This window comes from Hippopotamus amphibius, chromosome X (genome assembly GCF_030028045.1).
Source record: "Hippopotamus amphibius kiboko isolate mHipAmp2 chromosome X, mHipAmp2.hap2, whole genome shotgun sequence".
Classification (NCBI taxonomy): Eukaryota; Metazoa; Chordata; class Mammalia; order Artiodactyla; family Hippopotamidae; genus Hippopotamus; species Hippopotamus amphibius.
The window spans coordinates 116,134,531-116,155,078 of record NC_080203.1 but is presented as its reverse complement, the minus strand read 5'-3'; positions in this window follow the sequence as shown (position 1 = coordinate 116,155,078).

Here is a 20,548-nt window from a genome sequence, read left to right as displayed (position 1 = left end):
AGAATTCAAGCCATCTTTCAATGGCATTTGCTGCCTGGTAACAACACAGGGAATAAATGGTCCGTTGAATGTCACATGATGTAGTCCACTGCTGAGCAGGTTTTACTATAAAAGGGGCCCCAATATCTGACTGCATATGATCAATGAATCAAAAAAAAATCACAATCCAACTATAAGTCCCTGCATAAAATTCCCCCATGTGCTGTGCATGTACAAAAAGTTGGTAGTGACATAGTCAGAAAAGGGGTTGACTGCAGTCTGTGCCCAGTAGTAATCTTGAAAGGAGACTACAAAGCCAGGTCCAGTACCTCTGTGTATGAGACCCGGAGATGCCCTTGGCTTGACTGTACAGCTGGCACTCTGGCACATTTCCAGGCTTCCTTGGCCTTGTGTGCACAAATCGCAGGGTCTTGTTTTGGGGCCAGGTCTCAAATTGTATACGGATTACCATTCCTAGTGCATAGTCTATCCAGGTGACCGGGGTGCCAACCTGGATGGGAAGTGTCTGATCACCTTGTTGACTCCAACGAATTTCACTCTCAAAGTCAGTGATGTACATCACATAGGGCACAAATAGGAGATGTACATCTCGTGCAACTGGCTGCTAATGTGTGCTACCACAGAAACTGACATTTGATCATCCAGTCGCCATGCTGCCAGGTACCTGTGCACACTGTCAGCCCATGGGCTCCTGCCCAGGAATCAGTCAAATGTAACAAGGTATGTTTGCGGGGCTTTTTTCCAGGGCAAGCACCACAGCCTGCAGACTATGCAGGCAAGCTTTACCAGCTGAGCAGATTGTCCTTTTCCATGCTCAGGAGCAAGTAGTTTTCTTTGAGGTTGTACAGCTTCCACACCCCACTATGGTCTACCTGTCTTTAGTCTAGCAGATGTGTCCATGTATCAGACCCAGGCATCCTCAGGAGCCTGGGTGTATAAAAGCCAACAGGGGTGCCGGCACCATCTCTGCATCTCAGTCACTCACAGTTGAAGAGATGTCTAGACACTTTTTCCTGAACCTCTGAGGCACCATTAATGCCTGGGTTTACTTATTCTCTAGATATACCACTTTCCCATAAAAATGGATATTTCTTGAGCAATACGTACTTTGTTGGAGTTCTCATTTAGGACTCATTTCTTTACGACAGGCGAGTTAGGGCATATCAACTCTTCCTCATGCAGTGCTACCCTCTCAATGTCCATCAGCACACACTAACAAGTCTTTCAAATGGGGTATATCTAGTGACGATGTCAGGCAAGTACCACAAACAAATCCTAAAGGGTGCCATTCCCCAGTGACCACATCTTTTGCCACAGGTTCCAGTCCAGATAAATGTCACTCTCTGACACTTCGTCTCAGAACACACTGCATGACTGATTTGCCCGGGTAGAAAGGCTGGTCTGTATAGTGTTTAAGAGTTTCTAAAAGCCCGGATGGCTTCGCAGGCGAATTCTATCAAACATTTCAAGAACAGCTAACACCTATCCTTCTCAAACTCTTCCAAAATATAGCAGAAGGAGAGATACTCCCAAATTCATTCTACAAGGCCACCATCACCGTCATAACAAAACCAGGCAAAGATGTCACAAAAAAAGAACATTACAGGCCAATATCACTGATGAATATAGATGCAAAAATCCTCAACAAAATACTAGCTAACAGAATCCAAGAGCACATTAAAAAGATCATACACCAAGATTAAGTGGGGTTTATCCCTGGAATGCAAGGATTCTTCAACATATGCAAATTAATCAATGTGATACATCATATCAACAAATTGAAGGATAAAAACCATATGATAATCTGAAGAGATGCAGAAAAAGCTTTTGACAAACTTCAACATCCATTTACGATAAAAACTCTCCAGAAAATGGGCAAGGAAGGAAATTACCTCAACATAATAAAAGCCATATATGACAAACCAACAGCCAACATGATTCTCAATGGTGAAAAACTGAAAGCATTCCCTCTAAAGACAGGAACAAGACAAGGGTGCCCACGCTCACCACTATTATTCAAGACAACTTTGGAAGTTTTAGCCACAGCAATCAGAGAAGAAAATGAAATAAAAGGAATCCAAATTGGAAAAAAAGAAGCAAAACTGTCACTCTTTGCAGATGACATGATATTATACATCGAAAACCCTAAAGATGCTATGAGAAAACTGCTAGCATTAATCGATGAATTTAGTAGAGTAGCAGGATACAAAATGAATGCACAGAAATCTCTTGCATTCCTATACACTAACAACGAAAGAGCAGAAAGAGAAATCAAGGAAACACTCCCATTTACCACTGCAACAAAAAGAATAAAATACCTAGGAATAAACCTGCCTAAGGAGGCAAAAGACCTGTATGCAGAAAACTAAAAGACACTAATAAAAGAAATCAAAGATGATACAAAACAGATGGAGGGACATACCATGTTCTTGGATTGGAAGAATCCACATTGTGAAAATGACTGTACTAGCCAAAGCAATTTATAGATTCAACACAATCCCTATCAAATTACCAACGGCATTTTTCACAGAACTAGAACAAGAAATCTTATGATTTGTATGGAAACGCAAAAGACCCCGAATAGCCAAAGCAATGTTGAGAAGGAAAGGTGGAGTTGGTGGAATTAAACTTCCTGACTTCAAACTATACTACAAGGCCACAGTGATCAAGACAGTATGGTACTGGCACAAAAACAGAAAGGAAGACTTATGGGACAGAATAGAGAACTCAGAGGTAAACCCAAGCACATATGGGCACCTTATCTTTGACAAAGGAGGCAAGAATATACAATGGAAAAAAGACAGCCTCTTCAATAAGTGGTGCTGGGAAAATTAGACAGCGACATGTCAAAGAATGAAATAAGAACACTTCCTAACACCATACACAAAAATAAACTCCAAATGGATGAAAGACCTAAATGTAAGGCCAGACACTATAAAACTCCTAGAGGAAAACATAGGCAGAACACTCTATGACATACATCAAAGCAAGATCCTTTGTGACACACCTCCTAGAATAAGGGAAATCAAATCAATAATAAACAAATGGGACCCAATGAAACTTAAAAGCTTTTGCACAGCCACAGAAACCATAAACAAGACAAGAAGACAACCCTCAGAATGGGAGAAAATACTTGCCAACGAAGCAACGGACAAAGGATTAATCTCCAAAATATACAAGCAGCTCATGCAGCTTCATACCAAAAAAGCAAATAACCCAATCCACAAATGGGCAGAAGACCTAAAGAGACATTTCTCCAGAGAAGACATGCAGATGGCCAACAAACACATAAAAAGATGCTCCACGTCACTAATCATTAGAGAAATGCAAGTCAAAGCCACAATGAGGTATCACCTCACACCAGTCAGAATGGTCATCATCCAAAAATCGAGAAACAATAAATGTTGGAGAAGGTGTGGAGAAAAGGGAACCCTCCTGCATTGTTGGTGGGAATGTAAACTGCTACATCCACTATGGAAAACTGTATGGAGCTTCCTTCAAAAACTAAAGATAGAACTACCATATGACCCAGCAATCCCCCTCCTGGGCATATACCCAGGAAAAAAAACATGATCCAAAAAGAAACACATACCACAATGTTCATTGCAGCACTATTTACAATAGCCAGGACATGGAAGCAACCTACATGCCCATCCACAGATGAATGGATAAAGAAGACGTGGCACGTATATACAATGGAATATTACTCAGCCATAAAAAGGACTGAAATTGATTCATCTGTAGTGAGGTGGATGGACCTAGAGAGTGTCATACAAAGTGAAGTAAACCAGAAAGAGAAAAATACTGTATGTTCACTCATATATATGGAATCTAAAAAAAATGGTACAGATGAACCCAGTGACAGGGCAAAACTAAAGATGCCAATGTAGAGAACGGACCTGAGGACACAGGGTGGGGGGGTGAAGGGGAAGCTGGGACAAAGTGAGAGAGTATCATTGACATACATACACTACCAAATGTAAAACAGAGAGCTAGTGGGAAGCAACTGCATAACACAGGGAGATCAACTCGATGATGGGTAATGACTTAGAGGGCTGGGATAGGGAGGGTGGGAAGGAGTCGCAAGAAGGAGGGCATATGGGGACATACATATAAATACAGCTGAATCCCTTTGTTGTATAGCAGAAACTGGCACAACAGTGTAAAGCAATTATACTCCAATAAAGAGCTTTAAAAAAATCCATCTGGGATCCTAACCACTCAGTCCACATGGGAGCTTGGGTTAAAATCAACATAGAGATGAGGCCCTTTAAGGTACTGTTACTACCCCACATGCAAAGTTGGGATCAAACTTCCTACCTTGGGGTCCTGGAGGCCAAACATACCACAAACCAAATGACAGAAGGAGTAAATATGTGGGGAGCTACTTTTTGCTAAAACGAAGGGCTACACACACTGGCTGCTGGGATTGAATCAATACCTGAAACTGTAGTAAAGTCAACAGCAACAAATGCCAAATCTTTTTAAGAGGCCACTGCAAATACAAAAGAAGCTTTCTGAGAATGCTACCTAGTATAAATATCCCTCTTGAAAGGTTGAGGAGAATTTTGCAGGAAGGTAACTCAAAATGAAATTCTCTCTGAAAACAAAAAAGAGGCATTACCTGCAGAGAGAGCCAAAGGCAGTCACATATGTGGCAGAGTCTTCCTGCACCCTACTTATAAAACAATGGGATGAGAGAATACTGACTTCCCTCCACTTGTGAGGATAGGTAAAATGGATAAGTTAATGCCCCTGCATTATAAGAATTTTGCCAGAGGCTCCAAAAGCCAAAATCATAAATGCCAAGTAACCCGTACTCTTCAAGTGTGAACTCAGCTATCTTGCCAAAACCTTAAAAAAGCTGTGTAGGGAGATATCAGCTCATTGCCCATCTCTGGGATATAAAAAGTTAAGGTGGAAGGAGGAGGAAAGGAATTTGGAAGGGAGTCACCAGTATGGTAAGCATTTTCTTCCCTGTTTTGTGGGCCTCCTCCACCACCTTCTCAACCTCATAATTAAACCTTCTATTTAAACAGGCTGTGCCAGCTGGGGAAATGCCACATTTAAAGAACAAACTTGCTTTCTTAAGTGTGTGCTGCATTGGGGACCAAGCATCAGTTGTCCACTTATCTTCCACTGTCTCTTCTCTAAGAATCCATGTAATCTTTCAATGGCACCTGCTGATAATGAATGATATGGGGCATGACTAGTCCAGTAACAGTCCCATGAAGCTGGCCACCACTGGGTACATTTCCCTCTGAAGGTGGCACCACTGTCGGACTGGATGAAGTTGGTAAATACAAACATAAAAGTGCAAATAAGAGTCCTTGAGTACTGCCCATACTTGCTATGTGGACAGGCACGTCAGTGCTGTTCCTTGAAAAGCTATCTACTCCATCGACGGCCAGAGATACCCTTGAGAGGAGGTTAGGGCACCAAGACTGGTACTGCTGGCTATGGAACCCAGACATCCCCTCTCTACTCAACTATGCAGCTGGGACTCTGCACTTATTTCCAGGATTCCTTACCCTTATGTGCTAGAATCACTAGATCTTGTTTTGTGGTCCAGGTGAAGATGGATTACCGAGTGCTGTGCAATGGTCTATCCAAGTGACCATGGTCTTAACATGGGCATCACAGGTAATGAGATCCTTGATTCTACTGACTTCCATTCTTGAAAGGTCGTTATCCATAGGTATGCATGAGGGACAGAAATAGGAGGTGAGCATCTCGAGCAATCTGATAATAATTTTTGTCCCCACAGGGGCTGAGACTTGATCATCCAGTGATTATGCTGCCTAATACCAGCCAACATTGTCAATCCATGGGTCCTTGCCCAAGAGCTAGCCAAAATACATCAAGGTGAACTTGAGGTGGTGTTGCCCAGGGCTAGCTACACCACCCATTGTGTAGAATCACCTTTGCCTTGCACAGATGCAAGCAGTTTTCTGTTAGGTTGTAAATCTTCCACAGCCCACTACGACCCATCTGCCTTTAACTTCACTGATGTTTTCATGAACCATATCCAGGCATCCTCAGAAACCTGGGTGTACTGAAGCTATCAGAAGGCTGAAGTGCTGACACACTGTCACATACACAGTTTAACTAAGAGTCCTTGCATAGAATTCCTCCACTGCCACCAGAAGGCTGAGATGTTGGCAGAGTCTCTGCATCTGACACAGCCACATCTACAGAGTGGCTTTTTCTTATACCTCTGTGACACCATTAATGCCTGGTGTACTTCTTTGCTAAATTTAGCAGCTTCACGTAAGGTGGCTATTTCTTAGTCTACACCCACTTGGTTGGTGGTCTCATTTGGGAGCCACCCCACAGCATGGGAAAAGTTGGGGGGTAACAACACCTGCTCTTACATTTTTACTCTCAATACTGAGGGGCATCCACAATAGGTGAGCAACAGTCTTTCAAATGGGGTATACTGTAGCAGTTTCAGACAAGGGCCACAAACAAATCCCAAAGGGTGCCCTTGTCTAGTGGCCACATCTTTTTGCCACAGGCTCTACTTGGCATAAATGTCAGTCACAGACACTGTTCCTCAGAAGTACTGAACAAGTACTTGCCTGAATGGAATCATATTCTACTGTACAGCTTGTTGGACAGTCTCGAGACAGGCTGCTGGTCAAATCAGATGCACTTTAAGATGTATAATGTCATGGGCTGAGCAGGATCCCTATGTGAGGTACAAATCACATCCACTACTGAACAACCTTGTCATAAGCTGTGCAAAATGTGGTCTTCCAGAAACTTTTAGGACATTTTGCTTTTACTGAACACATTCATTGATTGTTTATAGACATCAGCCCACATAACTGTACTTGGGGGGGCTGGCTGCTGGTTCCTGTAGGGTTAATCTCCAAGCTCTGGTTACTCAGATATTGGACTGCCTACCTGAGACAAATGGTATGTTGTCCTTAGCCTTTTGATTCAGAATACTGTCACCCATGTAATGTTATCAAGACAACCTGGCTGAGGTTTCAATCTTTTCTATGTCCCAGCCTGGAGAAAAATCAGTTTTAGGTCTTTGGGAGGCAGCACACTGAACATATGTTGTGACCTGAGACCCAGGGAAGGTAAATAGGCTCTGATCCCATGGATGCACTGGGATTTGAAGAAAGCATTAGCACGTCCACCATCGCAAGCCAGGCTCCTCAGTCTGCACACAGGACCTGTGATCATTATGAAACCTGGAAGTTCAGGTGCAAGGAGGACTGCTCCTCACTGAGGCTGCTATATGGTGCAGTGAGGCATCTAGTACTTTTTTGGCTTGTTTCATGGATAATTCAGGGCTATTTTAGGGTGGTACAGTATCTTTAAGTACCTCTGCCTCCGTGAGTTCCATGATCAGTGTAAGGACATCCTTTCATGCAACTCCACCTTCAAAACCTAGCATCATATGCTGCTTTACTGATACATCATGGCTGTGCTGAGGAAGCCTGGTGGGCGCCTGCTTGTTTACTCATTCCAGCACCACTGTTCTGTCATGGCACTTCCCCACTGGGAACACTCCTTACAATCAAGAGAAAATGTACACACATTTAACCCAATTCTTCCCACAACACACTCACCCATACCAGTTACAACACATTGCATGTGTACTGGCCAGAAAGGACCCACCTATAAACTCAGATAAGCTATCCTTCAGTCTGAGAATTATTTCCAAATACAGTAAGTGCAAACCTTGACCATGACATCAGGGGCTTCTACACAGCATAGTTCCCAGGGTCCAAAATTGCCAGAATGGTTTGGCAACCAAGGTACAGTCAATTCCCCCAAATACTTTATTATTGGGGGGGGGGGGGATGGTACAACAGAGATTTATTTTATTACAGTGTTGGAGGCCAGAAGTCCAAGATCAAGATATCTGTATGTTTGCTTTCCCCTGAGAACCCCCTAACTGGTTTACAGATGACCGCCTTCTCCCTGTGTCCTCACATGGATTTCCCTCCTTGTGCACACACCCCTGGTGTCTCTCGTTGTGTCCAAAAGTCCTCCTTTTTTAAGCATACCAGTCAGCCCAACATACTTTAACCAATTACAGACGGACAGCCCTTGAACTCTATAGCCTAAACCTCTTCTTGTTGAAAGAAGTAAGGTCTGGGTAGAAAGGTGATGTTGAAAGCATTGGATAAACATCCTTCTGAATAGCATCAATCTCAGCAAAGTTTCCTACTTGATCCTCCACCTTTCATTAGCAAGGATGTCATGGCCAGGCTGACTTTAAACATGGGGTTAGTCATTAGATGACCAGGTGATCTCCACTCCTTGTCCTCCAGCATGACTGGCAGGGTTCCATCATCTGTTAGCCAAGGGCCCAAACAAATATAGTCAGTTTCACTGGGCATTTGCACAAATCTATCCCTAATATGACTTCTTTCCCACTTTTTACTTATATATCTCAGTACATTTCTGCATGACTGACTGCCCCTTGTCACCAAACACTTTATCAATGAGATCTGCTACTGCCCCCCAAGTCCTGTCCCATACTTAGCTAGTCAACCTGTGGGGTCACATCTGTATTTTTCCAAGAGGGCACTGTGACTTTATCAGCCTCCAGGAAAAGAGAGTTTAAAATCCCATGCACTGACATATATACACTACCAAATGTTAACTAGAAGGCTAGTGGGAAGCTGCTGCAAAACACAGGGAGATCAACTCGATGATGGGTGATGACCTAGAGGGCTGGGATAGGGAGGGTGGGAGGCAGGCTCAAGAGGGAAGGGATATAGGGATATATGTATAAACACAGCTGATTCACTTTGTTGTACAGTGGAAACTGGCACATTGTAAAGCAATTATACTCCAGTAAAGATCTGAAGGAAAACAAAAAGGTATACAAACTTTAAAAAAAAATCCCATAGAGTTGGACTTCCCTGGCAGTTCAGTGGGTAAGACTTCATGCTGCCAATGAAGGGGGCATGGGTTCCATCCCTGATCAGGGAACTAAGATACCACACGCTATGTGGCATGGCCAAAATATTAAAATTAATAATAATAATAAAAATAAAATCCCATGGAGTCAATCTGTGAAAAGCAAGTGGGAAAGGACTTCCTAGGTGGCGCAGTGGTAAAGAATCTGCCTGCCAATCTGCAGGGGACACAGGTTCAAGCCCTGCCCTGGGAAGATTCCACATGCCACGGAGCAACTAAGCCCGTGCGCCACAACTATTGAGCCTGTGCTCTAGAGGCCGTGAGCCACAACTACTGAGCCCATGTGCCGCAACTATTGAAGCCCACGTGCCTAGGGCCCATGCTCCACAGCAAAAGAAGCCACAACGAGGAGCCCGTGCACCACAATGAAGAGTAGCCCCCGCTCACAGCAACTAGAGAAAGCCCGTGTGCAGCAATGAAGACCCAACGCAGCCAATAAATAAATTAAATAAATAAATAAATTTATTAAAAAAAAAAAAAAAAAAGCAAGTGAGAAAGCCCCAGGTACTTTTGCCTCTTTAAGACTATATGACAATAAATGCTCTCTCATCAAAAAAAAAAAAAAAAAAAAAGACTATATGACAAATGGGCCATGACTGCAGCAGTTTTGTAGGAGCAACAAGTGTTCTCTCAGAAACATCGAATTCTTTAGTTTGTGGAAGACAACAGCAGTTCTTTGCATGCAGAATTCAGTGTGTGAGCCCATTTACATTATTCCAAGTATCGCAGTTGACACACAGGCCCTGACTTTTATTGCGGATCATAAGACTCCCTTGCTGGTGGGCATGCAAGGCAAAAGAAAATGGCACCTTTAACTCACCGATCAACAAGACACCATTATACAGTGAAAACTTTGGACATCAGACAAATTGTTCTCTGACACCATATGAACATTCAAAATTCAAACATGTAACACATTTCAGTACCCATGACATATTGTTACATAGTATAGACAACGAACCGGCTCACAGGCCTCTCAACAACAAAATCACTTTTAAGTTTTTATCTTTTTACTCCAAGTTCTCTCAGATGCAGTCAACCCATTTTTTCAGAAATAGAAACCACAGGTATTTACACAGACATCACAACACCAATTTCCAGACGACCATCTAACTCTCCTTGGCTGGGAGCCCAGGAAAGGGGTAACAGGAAATAAGGGGTAAGGGGCGCAGGAACTGCAACTGGCACTAGTAAGCACAGGTTTGCACACACGTTTGGCCATTCTGTGGACCTTGACAAACATACTTTTATCAATAACTAGGCACCAAACAGATGCGTGATGCCAATCCTACCTCTTCCTACCTAAACAACCAAATGTTTTTCAACAGGTAGCAGACACTATCCCATCCCAGAGAACCTACCTTACTCCTACTACACTGGCCCACACACCTCAAAAGAGGTTGGTCGGTGGGAGAACCCTTATGCTCCCCGCTCCTCACCGACCATGGAGACAAGGGTGTGCTACCAGATCCCGGGGAGCTACACCGCTCATAACCTGGCCCGCACTGCTCTACTGATGCGGGGGAGCCTTGATCTCTCCTAACCTGCTCTCGCTGTACACCCAGATTAGAGAGTCTGATCTCATCCACTAACCCAGCACGGGCTCCTAGGGAGCACAGATCCTAGGTGCATCATCCCTCCCAACATAGAACAGGCAATCTGTTAGTGGGGAGAACTTACCCTCCTCTCACCCACTGGCAGGTGAGCGTATGTGCTACCAGACGCAGTGGAATCTAGCTTAGGCAGTAATCTGTCCAGGGTGGCCTCTTGCCTAGGAAAAGGGCATCATAACTTTTCTTGGCCACACATCAGTGCCGAGTCTGGCATCTCACGCAAAGGAGACCTATGAGACCAAGGCTAAAGGCCAAGGCCAAATTATTGTCCCATCAAAAATACAAAAGGCCACTTTTACACTTTCACATTTTAATACTTACAAAGACACCAAAAGAAAAAAAAAAGGAACGAGACAAAACTGTCAGCTCCCCATGATCCTTGTCCTCCACACCAACCTGACGACCGCGTGACAAAAGGGAGCAAATGACCTCAATGCAGGTTGTAGGATATCTCATTATGGACGAGGCACCTGTAGACTGCAGCTGAGTGGTTTTCTATTCTGCAGCTCTGTACTCAAGTGTTGGAAGGACAGAAATAACCAGGTCTCAACAGACCCTGAGCGGGGTTAGAAAACTGCCTCATGGGGATGAGGGTTGGAATGGCTAACCCAAGGGCAAGAGCTTCAGAAACCTTCACTCACATTCCCTGGAGTCAGAACAACACAGAACCTCGTGTCTGCCTCTTCTAGAAAGAATAGCTGGGGCTAGGGCGGCCCCTGCCTAGAAAGACAGAAGGAGGCTGACACAGGAGAGAACTGCACTTCCTCCAGCTGCAGCAGAAAGGAAGGTTCTCCAAGGTCCACACGTGGACCCTGAAGAAGGGAAATTGGTGGGCATTTTCTCCACCCTCACGAAGGAGGGACAAAGATTACTTCCCCCTCTGCCTCAAGCAAATGACAAACAGCTTCAGAAAGCTTGACGTATGTCTCCTGGGGTTAGAGGAACAGTGGGACTAGAGTGGGACTCATGCAAACGAAGTTGAGAACCTGGGGTAGAAACGGCCCAAATCAGAAGGTATAATATAATGGCTGGCACAGAACACAGTGCTTTTTCACCACCTGCATAAGAGAGGACTGTGTTTTCCATGGTCAATACGTGAACGCTGCTAAAGTGAGTGGACTAAGTTTGTCTTAAAAGGAAAGCACCAAGACCAGTGCCTAAAGAGAAAGAAAAGCTCCACAGAAGAGAGGGACACAAAAGTCTATATATTTAGGGGGAGTCTAAGGCCCAGACAACAGCTGCACCTGTGGACCCTTCCGGTAAATGGCGACAGCTACTAGTATGGGTATCGCATAGGAAGAGAAGCTAGAGATGCAGCTGCCCTGTAGAAGAAAGGACTTTCTGCCAAGGTTGACATGTGGACTCTGAGAAAGGGACAGTGGTGGGCATTTTCTCCACTGTCATGAGAACAAAGATAACTTCCCTCTGACCTTAATCAAGTGAAAAGGAGCTTAGGAACGCTTGAGTCATGTCTTCTGCAGTTAGCAAGACACAAGAACTAATGTCTGATTCATGCAAATGAAACCCAGCATCTACAGCAGAAAATGTCTGGCCAAAAGATGCAATAAGAGGAATGGCATAAAAATATACTTCACTCATGCCACATGCCAAAGAAAAGTCTGTGTTTACCATGGCCAACAAGATAACCTGGGGAAAGCGAGTGTACTCCGATTGTTTTCTAAGGAAAATACCAAGATGGAGCACCTAAAAAGGCAATGACCCCAACAAAAGTGTGGGTCACAAAACACCAGGGTCTGACACGGAGTTTATTGGCCAGTCAGAGGAAAGGCACTGGATGTGACAGGAGCCTGCAGTTCGAGTCCTTTTAGGAAGCTCAAAATGTGCCCAGGAGAACGTGAGCTCAGAATTTCTTCTGTATCACAGAGCCCCAAAGCCTCACTACAGTTTTGCCAACCATAAGTGTATGTTCTCAAACAATCACCTCTCTTCCTGGGGATCACATCTGGAGTGGTGGGGCAGATGGGTATATATATATATCCATCCTATATAAACATATATACAAAACACTGGCAGGATGACAAAACTCAAGAAATACACAGTTGCATATGTGGGGGTCTCCATGCACCCTGATGAATCCTACAAGGATGAAATAAAGGAACACTGGTTTACATCACTTTACCCGAGCACAACTTCCCAGTATTCTCCCATGCTCCCTCTTTTCTCTCCTTCTCTGCCACGTTCTCCTTTTTCATTACTTTTCCCCACTTCTCTCATATCCTCGCTCATTATGCTGAGGGAGATACATAAGAATGCAGCATTTCTCTGGCTCAGGTCAGAGGCCTAATCCTACAAGGAGACTTTCTTAGGGGTACCTAGAGAGTCCTAATGAAACCAGTTTTACATTTTCATCTTCTATATGTATGTTCTCCTAAAGTATATCTACCTATAAAGAATCCTGGGCCTCAACCATGTCCACCTTCCTCCCTTTTCATAATCAACTTCTTATATTTACAAACCGTAAATCACTTAGAAAAAAAAGTATTTGTAAATCTTTGTGACCTTGTGCTACACAATAGTTTCTTAAGTATGACAGCAGCAGCACAAACAACCAAAGTAAAAGTGGTTTAACTGGAAATTACCAAAATTAAACAAAGTTTGTGTCAAGGGACAGTATCAAGAAGAAGACAATCTAGCCATTCACAAAGTAAACAGATATTACATGATTCCATGTATATGAAACGTCCACCACAGGCAAATCCATAAAGTCACAAAATAGATTAGTGCTTCTCAGGTGAAGGGAGAATGGAGAACTGAAAGTGACTGATAAGAGGTTCTGGCTATCATTTCTGAGGTGAAACGTTCTGGAATGAGCTAGTGGCAATGTTTGCACAACACTGCACATATACTAAAAACCTATGGACTATAGTTAATAATACTATATTGCATACTGAATTGTACACTTTAAAATGTTGAAATTTTATGCACTGAATTATATCTCAATAAAAACTACAAAATAAAATAATAATAAACATTATCAAACTCACAGTTTGTGTGGGTCTCGAACTCAGGAATGGCTAAGAGGGGTGGTTCTGGCCCAGGGTGTCCCATGAGGCTGCAACCGAGATGTTACCAGGGCTGCAGTCATCAGAAGTGACTGGAGCTAGAAGATCTGCTTCCAAGGTGGTGCAGTCACAGGCTAGCAAGGTGGCACTGGTAGCTCATGGGAGGCCTCAGTTTCTTCCCACACCATACAGGTCTCTCCAAAGGCCACTGGAGTGTCCTCACAACTTGAAGGATGACATTCCCCAGGATGAATAATCCCAGAAGGAGACAGAAAGAAGCTATCCTCTTTTTATGACCTAGGCTCAGGAACCACAAACTTACTTCCAACATACGTATTTGTTAGAAGTGAGTCCCCAAGTTAGAATGTGAGGTCCACATTCAAGGTAAGGCATCACACTGACCCTATCCTTTCAGCTTCACAACATGGGGAAGGTATTATTGTCTCCCATCTACAGATGAAGAAACTGAGTCTCAGAGAGGTTAAATATATTTCCCAAGGCCATGAGGCCAATTGGTGGCAGAGCTCAGATTTGAACCTAGAAACGGCTGACTCCACAACTTGTGCTCTTAACCTCCATCAGTGGTGGCTGTTAACCAGACACACCCACTGCAGGACTGTAGACACTTGGAATGCTCTCCAAGGACATGTCACATCATTGCCTGCCCCCTTGTGACACTCACTGTGACGACACATCTGCCTGCAGGAGGCAGGCACTGCAGAAGGACCAGTGGATAGAAGGATTCTGAGCAACTGCCAGCCAGAGTGACAGTCGTCAGGAGGTTCCAAGGGTACTAAGGGTGCATGGGATACGCCTGTGAGATGGCTGGCCTGCGACATTCCCTCCAGTGGGCAGGAGGTTCACTAGGGCTCACTTGGGGTCAGTCCCTGCTACCTACAGGGGCACCTCAGCGCAGCCCAGAGGAAAGAGGTGTAGGGAAATTAAGCTCAGTACAAGCTGCCTCTCTCAGCTCCCAAGGGAGCCCTTATCTGTGGGTGAGCTGATGCCCTCCACACAACTAAATCCTCATCATATCCAAAGTTTATCAAAAAGTCTCACAATTTACACTGACAACTAAACCCCTCTGGTGGCTGCACATTCCATGGCAAGCAGAGCAGGCACTTTGCCACAACCTTTTTACAAAGATGTGTGCAGAGTAATGCACTGGGGGATTAAGACCTATGGTCAAAGGGTTTATCACCATGCTTCTGTCTTAGCCTTGTTGGCCCCTTTACTAGGAGGGGCACCAGAACACTGGATCCTCCTAGAAGGAGGCATTGGAATGGTGGAGAGTGAACGGCCCCTCATACTCTCAAGAGGCTTAAGCTACTGACTGCTCAAATAATGTACTCTTCCAGGCCTGAGACTGGCACTGTCTTGCTAATTTGAACAGAGACTATTTTATTGAGAAAACAAGTTTTATTGGCCCTCTCTTTTACAGATTTGAACCTACTTGTGTTTTACCCTCTCCAAAGAAAGTTGTATCTCAGTCATAATTTCCACTTTTCCAAAATTATTTTTCTAACTTTAGAAAAGTAAATATTTTAGAAATAAGCCAGTCACTACAAAGGTACAAAATGTAACCTTTTACTACCATCTACTGGAATTACTAAGCTTTGCACAGAAAATTGTTTCGCTTTGTCATTCTAGTATTTCATTACCCTCACCTATCACGAAGGAATATCCCTAACAAAAACAGCAAGTCCCCGGTGCCATCCTGACCAGAGCCCCACCCCCTCTGGCGCTCTACAATGTATAGCAACTCCAAATAGCTTTGAACTGAACTTATAATATCCCAAGTAGCATAAAGTTTACAAATTTATTAAAATAACTGAGGTTTTAAAGTTATTAGTTGAAGACAACAGGAACCATGAGAAAGCCAGTATGGTAACATGATGACCCTCCAGACTTGTCTGTCCTGAGGACATGATATCAGCTAATGGAGAGAAGGTAGCTCCAATAACTCTCTACTCTAAGCCACACCAAATGCACCAAGCGCCTATACAATAAATAGTAAAGCTATCTCGAGAGAGTAGCACAGACGTATATATACTACCAACTGTAAAATAGTCAGTGGGAAGTTGTTGTATAACAAAGGGAGTCCAACTCGAGGATGGAAGACGCCTTAGAGGACTGGGGCGGGGAGGGTGGGGGGGACTCGAGGGGGGGGAGTCAAGGAAGGGAGGGAATACGGGGATATGTGTATAAAAACAGATGATTGAACCTGGTGTACCCCCAAAAAAATAAAAAAAATTAAAAAAAATAGTAAAGCTATCTGTGCAAGAGAAGGCTTGTAATCCGCCAACAATCATACTTCCCTTCTCACATGGAACTGAAAGTTTTACCTGAGCAAATGGCCAGGCACGCCGCTCAGACCTCAGCTGCTTCACCGTGCCTCTCCTGCTAGGGGTTAGACATGGTGGTGAGCAATCCCTGACCATGTGAAGGAAGGGAACACTCTAAAATGGCAGTCACAAGACAGCAGCCTGACAACCAGCCCAGAATTTTGTTTAAGGGAGAAATGAGTAAGAAGTCAGAAGCAAAAGGGAAAGGTCAGGAGAGGAAATACGGATGGAGACATCACCCTCACGCAGCTAAGATCTGGCAAAGAGGGACCAGAGATGAGAAAGAGTTTAAAAACAGATCCTTGGATAACAGTAAATCTTAGAGAATGGGAGAGAAAGACAAGACAGAGAAGGAACAATCAGAGCAACAGGATAAAAAACAAGGGACCTGAAAACTCACAGGACAGAGGCACTATAAGCCGTAATAAAGAAAAGAAGGCCTAAGAATGGACCCGTGGATGCCCAGCTGTGGGATATTGGCAGGACCACTCCCTGGAGCCATCCCTTTGCCTTTTTACAATCCTCCCACTGCCGCATCCACACATGTGCCCAGACTGTCCTTACATAGCTCACCAATTCCTTCCTCATCTCTTGTAGCACCCTAGAACACCTCACACTCTCAGACATTTGGGCCACAGAAGGAACACATTGTCAACTGCCACCTCGTATCCAGGATCACATTTATGATCCATAACTGCCCACAGCCAACAGTCATGGCCAGGTAGAATCAGAAGCACCAGATTAGTCTCCCAGACCTCAACTTCTTGTTATAATGTGCACATTCTATTCCCTTGGTGGCCCAAAGGCAGGCACAGAATGGGTCTGTTACACCCAGCCTGAACCTCCTCCCCAACTCCAACCTCAATGAAACATTGGATTTAAATGGGATGTACCCTTCTGGGGAAATGCAAAGCTGACTTTCTTAACTGTTTGCTCCGCTGGGCCCTGAGCACTGGTGTCCACTTCTCCTTTTCAGTTTCTTCGTTAAGAATCTGTGCCATCTTTCAGTGGAACCTTCCATCTGGGGTAATATGAGGCATGAACAGTACAGTGAATGTCCCAGGTAACTGCCTACTACTGGTACTTTTGCTATAAGCGTGGCCCCATTATCTGATTCAATGTGGTTAATGAATCCAGATGCAAAACACAGTCCAACTAACAGTCTTTGCATAGCTCTCCATCATTTTGTGTGAGAACACAGTTGGTAGAGCCATACTCAGAAAAGGGACCTACAGTAGTCCATGCCCAGGAGTGAGTACCTCCGAGAAGAAGGTGAGGTGTCAGGTCTAGTACTTCTAGTTATGGAATCTGGGCATTACCTGCTCTACTTGACTGTAGGTTGGGCAAGTTTGCCAGGCTTCCTTGGCCTCATGTGCTGGAATCACTAAGTATTATTTTTGGCAACCCGGGTGTCATCGAGTCTCCAACACACTTTAACCAATGCATAAAGCCATTGTTTCCTATCAGAGATGGAGGGACCTCGACCTCTACTGTAGGCCTCTTTATTCTTGAAAGAAGTAAGATCTGCCTAGAACAGTGGTCTTGAAAGCTTTAGATAAACGGATGTCTGAAAAGCACAGGTCTCAGGTGATTTCAGTCATACCTCTGCTGCCTAACAAAAAGATATTTTTCAAGAGGTAGCATATATCAGATCTAGAAAATTTATCTTACCACTAACCTGGCCCACATACTCAGCACTAGGCCAAACACTGAAGGAACCCTACACCTCAGACCTGGCCAACCATTCATATGAGTGATCTACTAACAAAACTCAGGGTTTCTCTGACAGTCTGGCTCCCACTGCTCTACCAGATCCTGGGAGCTTTTATCTCTTGTAACCTGCCCCTTGCTGTGCTACTACGTCTGAAGAAGAATTATCTCATCTGCTAACCAGGCAGGCACAATCCCATTAGCTACTGGATCCCAAATGTCTTATGCAACCTAACATGAAACACTCAATCCCTTACAGTAAAGATCCTGCTGCCTCTCATACACACTACCTAAGCGAGTGCTCCTGCGTCACTATTGGTGGGGAATCCCTACAGCCTCTAACCTGGGCACAGGGGCCCCATGTCTACAAAAAGGGCATTATACCTCTTGGCCTCCTCATTGGGTGACATGAGGACAAAGCTAAATTTTATTCTTCCTGTAAAGATTTTTTTAAAACCTGCTATTTTTACATGAAGCACTTAAATAACATATAAAAACAACTTTAAAAAGAGTAAGTCATAGGAAGAAGCTACGGTATTACTTCTCAAACACTAAGGTAAACTTTTGTTATTTCTTAAATTTTTCTCAAGATGTCAGAAAAGCACATTTATTTTATTATTGATGTCTTACTTATTTTTTTATTGGAATATAATTGCTTCACACTCTTGTACCAGTTTCTGAGGTACACCAAGGCCAATCAGCTGTATTTATACACATATCCCCGTATCCCCTCCCTCCCTCGACTCCCCCCCACCCTCCCCGTCCCAGTCCTCTAAGACATCATGTGACAACAGAGATGAACCCTGAAAACATTATACTTAAGTGAAAGAAGCCAGACACAAAAGGACATATGTTGTATGATTTTATTTATATGAAATGTCCAGAATAGGCAAATCTATATAGACAGAAAATAATTAGTCATAGCCAGGGGCTAGGGGGAAGGGAGGAATTAACTGCCAACAGGAATGAGGTTTCTTTTTTGGGGTGATGGAAATGTTCTCGAATTAGATAGAGGTAAGCCCAAAGTATAACACTGTGACAATACTAACAACCACTGTATTTATTATATATTTTAAAATTATAAATTACATATTTTGTGAATTTTATCTCAGAAAAAATTTTTGGAGAGTAAGTCTTCCCCCAGATTGAGTAATATAAACACAAGACACACAGAAACTATCCTTTTTATGACCTTGACTCAGAAGTGACAAAGCATTCCTCCTGTCATATGCATTAGAAGTGAATCCCTGGGCCCACACTCCAAGTTAGGTTTTACACTTGTATCATGAAACTCATATTACTTCAGTTTCACAGCATGGGGAAGGTATTGATGACTCCCATCTGCAGATGAAACTAAGGTTCAGAGAGGTTAAATTAATTTCCCCAAGCCACAAGGTTAATAGGTGGCAGAGCTCAGATTGGAACCTAGAAACAGCTGAGTCCCCAACTTGTGCTCTTAACCTCCATCAACAGTGGTTTTTAACCAGACACATCATTTGTGAAACCATAGATGCTTGAGACCCACCCCCCAAACATTACTTAAATCATTATTTCTGGGGCTGGGTCCATACACTCAAATGTTTTTAAGCTCCCCAGGTGTTTCTATATACACAGAACCACCTCCCTGTGTCTGACTGTTTTGTATTATTAATATGGACAGCTGATTCCAGCTGGATGGTGAGTGCCTTGGGGGCAGGGCCCCACCCCAACCCTCCTTGTGACTGCCACCATGACAGCACAATGTCTACCTGCAGGAGGCAGGCACACGGGGAATATCATTGGACAGAAGGATTCAGAGCAACTGCCACCCAGAATGTTAGCTACCAAGGGGTTCCGGTGAGAGGTGTACAGTTTGTGCCTGGGAGCCAGCCTACCTGCCCACTCTCTCCTGTGGGCAGGAGGTTCACTGGGGCCCACTTTGGTGGGCAGCCCTTGCTGCCAACTGGGGCACCTCAGCTCAACCCAGAGCAGAGGTGTCAGGAAATAATACTCTCCCCAACTTTCCTCTCCCAGTTCCTAAACTAAGGGACCCAGTTCAGAGCCTAGAATTCACTGAGGCTCTGTGGCTGTTTGCCCAACAGTCACCATGGATCACCGAAGCCGACTTCGGGGCATAGGCCTGAGCCGAATCCCTGGGACTCAGTCCCGAACTCCCCGGGCCCCACTCCCCTTCCATGTGGAACAGGAGGCCAGAGAAGGAGAAGAATGGGAGATACGCGAGGTGCCTCGTCCAAGGACTCCTACCTACGGGCCCGTGGAAAGTGAAGAACAGACAGACAATGTTATGGGTAAGGACATGGTCCCCCCACCCCCTGCCTACCCCCTTCAGCAAAAGAGAGGTGGCTTCCTCCTTTGCCCACAAGAAACAGAGGTCAGGAAACAAACAGCAGATCACGTAATGGGGTGGGGTGAGGGATGAGATTGTAAAGGGCAGGTTTCCTGTCTGCCTCAAAAGGGTTGTCACAAAGAATAAGGATATAACATGTGAAGACAACCTAAAACTATGACAGGCTATCAGGAACATTAGGTGTTATTTACAAAAACAAGTGTCTACAATAGCAAATGCTCACCTTGTGCCAGGTGCCTTGGGAAACAAGGATGAATTAGACATCAATTTTGACCCCAGGGAGCAGACAGTCCAATAGAGGAAAGAAACTGTTAGGATGGCTTCTGTGGGATTCAGAAAGATGACAAGAGCTCACAGAAAAATAGAAGGGACCCTGGGGGCATAAAGGCTGCCAATGGCTTCTGTCTTTCTGGTGTGTGTTGTGTTTCTCCCCTCAGTTCTCATCTGCCATCTTAGCAAATGGGTGAGCGGTGGGGTAATTGTCAGAAGATGGAACCATACCATGCCTGGGAGAAAGGGTTTTGTGGAAACTTATCAAATCTTGAATTTAAAAAAATACAC